This window comes from Psammomys obesus, unplaced genomic scaffold (genome assembly GCF_907164565.1).
Source record: "Psammomys obesus unplaced genomic scaffold, mPsaObe1.curated_primary_1811, whole genome shotgun sequence".
NCBI lineage: Eukaryota > Metazoa > Chordata > Mammalia > Rodentia > Muridae > Psammomys > Psammomys obesus.
In genome coordinates, this window is record NW_026596073.1 from 35,053,735 (window position 1) to 35,059,606 (window position 5,872).

Consider the following 5,872-nt stretch of genomic DNA (forward strand, 5'->3'; position numbering starts at 1 on the left):
TACTCACATACTTTAAGTATAAAATACATATAATGAGATAAACTGTACCTATTGCATATCTTTTTTGAAAGTATAAAAATATCATGAGACATGAGTTTTCTCTTTATTCAAAAGAGAAACTATAAACTTCCAAATCTATCTCCTTTCATGGCTTTGAAAACTATTAGAGATTTTTATCTCATCTTCATTCCAAGTCCTGTCTGATTGCACAGGAGTAATTCATTGCACCTACTTCATACATGAACAATCTGACTCACAAAGTTGGGAAAGGTGCATTTAAATGTCTCGTGGCTAGTTATTGGGGGGGGGGATAGGACTGGAAACAGGTTTTCTGATTCTTTGGAAAAGATCCGTTAGTTCCCACAGGCACTGGAAGTTGGTAAATTCAGTTATGTATGGATGACATTTGCAGTGTTATAGACCTTGATCTGTAAGAAGCCATTACACGGCGTTCAGTGCTACATGTATAGATTGCTTGCTATGCACTTGGCATTTTGCTTTTTCTGTCTAAGCACATGGAGGCAAAGCCACAGCTTTGATCTCAGGGAAGGGAAAATAGAAGCTCAAGTAAACGCAGCATACTCAAGTAAAAAGCTGTAATGGATATCAGAGAATTAAGGACTGTACAGGAAGCCTAGTGGAGGGGAGAATTTTTGACTGTTTTTGAGTGGAGGAGGCTTCACAGAGAAGAGGAAGTTGGCATTCGAATTTGTGAGAACACAGTTTCCTGTCCCATGTAATATGCAAACTGTACATTGTCCCTTAGCATAATGAGAAGGAAGTGAAGCTTAAGTTCACATACACACATTTTTTTCCCTGTTTCTACATGAACTAGGTACTTCTTGGAATCTCTTTTTATTTGTTGGTAATGAAACTAGCCACCCAATAAAAAGACAAGATGTAACCATACTGAGTTGCTGACAGATCTTTATGTCAATGTGCTTTTTCCACCACTCTGGCCCAATCTTGTCTCCATCAAACCATTGCAGACCTCTGTTGGCAGATATCCTGTCACCACAGCCATCCTTCTCCATGCAAATCTGTTCTCCCCATGTGGCCTGAAACCCTTTAACAGATTTCCAGGGTATTTGAGATTAAAAAAAAAAAAAGAGTTTGGTGCTTATAATAAATTGATGATTTTTAAAAGTACTATCTACGTTTAAATTAATGTTAGGTATTTGGGAACAGAAGAGTATATTTAAATTTAGGTTGCTAGAAGCAGGATTTTGTCAGATTTGTTCAACCTCCTATGTGTAGCCTTTCCCCAGTTCAAAACTTCAAAGCGCTACATACTATTTATTGATTATATTAAGGCAATTGAATGAAAATTAAAATGAACATTACACATATAGTAATAGAAACCTGTTAACACACTCCATTGTGCTAGTCACTTTTATTATATCTATATATAAAATAATTTTAATCTATATATATTCACATCATCCTTAATCCAAGGTGTTGCCCAAGCAATATTATGGTCTTTGTTTTATGGCTACAATTTTGTGGACTTGTAGAGGTAAATTAAACAAAACAAAACAAATCATAGCCAAACAAAAACATTACCCAGTATCAAGTAGCTAAAAAGTGGTAAATGCAAAAAGAGAGGACCCTAACTAAAATGTTCAATCCCCATCCTGAAAGGCAAAGAGGATGGACATCAGAAGAAAAAGAAAACAGGAAACAACCTAGGAACCTGCTACAGAGGGCCTCTGAAAGCCAGAAGAAGAAAACAGGAAACAACCTAGGAACCTGCCACAGAGGGCCTCTGAAAGCCTCTGCCGTGCAGACTGTCAAAGCAGATGCTGAGCCTGATGGCCAACTGATGGGCAGAGTGAATGGAATTTTATGGAAGAAGTGGGAAATAGTAAGAGCTGGAGAGACAGGAACTCCACAAGGAGAGCAACAGAACAAGAAAATTTGAACACAGGGAACTTCCCAGAGACTCATACTCCAACCAAGGACTATCCATGAAGATAACCTAGAACCCTGACAATGCAGCCACTTCTGATGAGAACTGATAGACTAAGATCAGAAAGAAGGAGAGGAGAACCTCCCCTATTAGTGGACTTGGGGAGGGGCATGCATGCAGAAAGGGGGGAGGATGGGACCAGCAGGGGAGGAGGGGGGCTTATGGGGGGATACAAAATGAATAAAGTGTAATTAATAAAAGTTAAATAAAAAATTAAAAAAAAAACTTCAAAAAAAAAAGTGGTAAATCAGAGATTGAAAGCAAGATCTGGTTGGCTCTAAAGTCTGTTCTTTTTCTGCCCTTACACTCTGTGTATTTTCTATCTCCTGAAAGTCCCATTTTAACACACTTTGATTTTAGTACCAGGAAGGCTTAGTTGTAAAATGTATCATCCTTAGCTCAGAGAAGCCTCCTGTGTCCACATTACCCTACCCCCCTTCACTATTCTAAATATTCTGGGTTACCTTTAAATGATCAGTTTTCAGTACTAACTGAGGAAGGGCATGGTCATAGGTCCTGGAGACCATTGTTTTGTTATCTTAACTAAGGATATTCTAGTGGAAACACTTGATCTCTGCCAGAACTTGATCCTTCAAAGCAGTTACTGCTTTGTCACTCTATCTTCATGATGTTTTAACAACCAGGAAACTGCTCTCCATTGGATGGGATGGAGTAACCCTAGTAGATATGGCTTCCCATTGGCTCCATGCCCCATGGCATAGAAGTGTGCTTGTCCTTGAATGAATCCTACCAGGACAGGATTAAACACTAACAATGTAAACAGCAACACAAACAAAACCAAAAAACCAAAGCCCTATCAGCTTCTCATGGTGTGTGTGTGTGTGTGTGTGTGTGTGTGTTTGTGTGTGTGTGATTGGAATGTGAACCAGCTGCTCAACACAAGTCATGAAGATAAGGTTTAAAAAGTAATTTTGCCTTGGTTATTGATACAATTAATTGGTTCTACTTAATATTAGACAGTTTTTTATGTTATCTTTTAAAATTTTGTTTCTTATTTTATAATTTTCTATTTTTATGTTTTAAATACTGTCTTTCATTTTTTAAATATTTTCTTTTAGAAAGTTCTACCCAAGCTCCACATCTGTTACATCTATAGCTCGATATTTGCGGAACAGATGCTTAGCTTGATGTTCGTGTGGGCCTCCCAGCACCTGGAGAGGGGCCTTCTGTAACTCAGAGGCTGGCCCTCGGATCCCATTCCGCTAACTGGGCTGCCTGGCCAGGCCGCAGTGGGAGAGGCTGTGCTTACTCCTGCAGCAACTTCATGTGTCTGGTGTGGTGCGCTAGTACCCACGTGGGTGCGTGGGAGGGGAGGGAGGGGGCTGCAATCAGAATGTAAAATAAATAAATAAACAAATGAATAAAGCATATATAAAATTTCTATCGATTTAAGCATTCATTAAAATGTTGCATTTATTTTAGAATTTATTAACTATATATTTTCCTAAATACTTTGCTTTAGAGAACCTGTTAGTATGACTCTATTCATGATTTGTTTTCAAGTCGTAAAATTCAAAATTTGCAATTCTTTTTAAATCTAGTAATTTATTAGAAGTCTGTTTTGCTATTTTATGATTGTATTATATTAAGTATGTGTGCCTGGTTGGAGCTCTTTGGGTAATCATGGATTTCTTCCACAAAACAATCAACTTAAGAATTTTGGATTTTGTGTTACAATATTCGATATTTGTTTAAAATCAAGCTCACCGGGGGGTCCTGCAGAGACTGATGCACCAACCAAGGACCATGCATGGAGAAGACCCCCTAGACCTAGACACCTGTTCAGATGTAGCCAATTGGCAGGTCAGTCTCCATGTGGGTTCTCAAGTAAGGGGAGCAGGGGCTGCCTCTGTCATGAACTTGGTTGCCTTCTCCTCGATCACTTGCCCCTGGCAATGCGATCTTACCAGACCATAGAGGAAGAGGATCCAGGCAGTCCTGATAAGACTTGATAAGCTATGGGCATATGGCAAAGGAGAACTCCCCCTTTCAGTGGACTATGGGAAGGGGATGAGGAAACAGGGAGGGAGGGTGGGACTGGGAGTTGAGGGAGGAGGCTTCAATTGGGATGTATAATGAATAAATTGCAAAAATAAATAAATAAATGATAGATAAACAAACAAATAAATAAAAGTAAATGTGTTGTGACCACAAAAAAATTAAGTAAATAAGATTAAGCTCATTTAAAAACTGATATATAAACCCTGGAATTTGTACACGTTACCACAAAGCTTTAGCGCTTGTGTACAAGAGAAACACACTTACCTCTTCAAACATTTTTGTTTCTTTATAATGAAAATCTTCAATTTCTTTTAGACACTTGAAAGACTTAGTACATTACTATTATATAGTCACACCCAGAGCAATAGCAAACCAGAACTTCTTGTTCCCGTCTAGCTATAATTGCACCCATCGATCATCTTCCCTGCTTTGGTCACCAATGTCTACGAGTTCAAACATTTTATATGCTATTCATGAGTCAAATTGTCAAGTATTTATGTTTTCATTTCTATTCTGCGAAATGTATCTGGATTATTTCCATTTTCATGTGTGTAGGGCAAAATTTCATCTTAATACAGTTTAAAGGAAGACCTTTAGCTCTTCTTTTTCTTGTTTTGTTTTTGTTTTTTTGAGGCAGGGGTTCCCTGTGCAGCCTTGGCTGTACTGGACTAGCTTTGTAGACCAGGCTGGACTTTAACTCACAGAGATCCACCTCCCTCTGTCTTCCCTAGTGCTGGGATTGAGGCTTGCCCCACTGTGCCTGGTGATTTTTAACTTTTAACAAAATAAAAATGGCATCATCATCATATTTTATATTTCGATACATCATATATTATAAAACATTGTTAATTTTGTTTTTTAGTTTTATCTTGTTGCCAATTTTTTTTTTTTAATGAATGACAGAACTATGTCTGTCAGGCTTTTCACTGTCTTCCAAGAAATTGCATCAAAAGATCATTCTGCTATGTGGTGAAAGTCAGTATATCATAATGATCATGAAATTAAAAATTCTCCAAGTGACAGTTTATCTTCCTGTGGTCTGACAGGCTTCCATGATGCCTGTTTGTTGCACTTTTTTATCCATTCTGGTTAAAGGATGAGAACGTTGTTCTCATTTCTGGGTTGTGTGAATAATGCAGTAATGGTATTGGAGTTCAGGTGTCTCCTCAGCACACTGATCCCATTTTCTTTGGAAATTGACTCCGGGTGGGAAACGCTCTGTTTTACAGTTGAGTTCCTGGAGTTCACCATACAGTCTAGCTACCAGCCTCTTGGAAGAAGCTAATTTTGTAAATATTTTCTCCCATTCTTTAGGTTATCTCTTCTTTCTATTGTTTCTTTTTTTTTTTCTTTGTAACTTGTTAGTTGGATAGAAACTCATGTGCTGTTTTGTTTATTTTCCCTCTAGCTTTAAAAAACAAAAACAGAAAACAAACAAAAAATAGCAAAAGCAAACACAAACCACTCTTGTCTATTTGGAAGCCCCAAAGCATTTGCCCTGTCTTCTTCTGGTAATTTCATATATCTTGATCTTACAATTCAATCTCTAGTTTATTTTGAGCAAATTTTTTGAGAGAAAGGTCTTTTTTCCAGGTGTGGATATCCATTTTTTTTTTCCAGCATCGTTTATCAAACAGCATTTTGCTGGTTTCCGGTGATATTTCCATCACCTTGCTCAAGACTCAGTTAACTTAGAGGCACGGGTCACATACAGCTTTACAGTGTATTTGGAAGCCAGGTCTGACATATCTCCCCTGCTTTGTTCATTGTGTTTAAGAAGCCTTTGGCTATGCATCAGTTGTTGGACTTTGGTGAAGGGTCTCATAGGTATTTTTAAAAAGGATGGCACAGAGTCTTTAGATCACTTTGAGAAGGACCCTA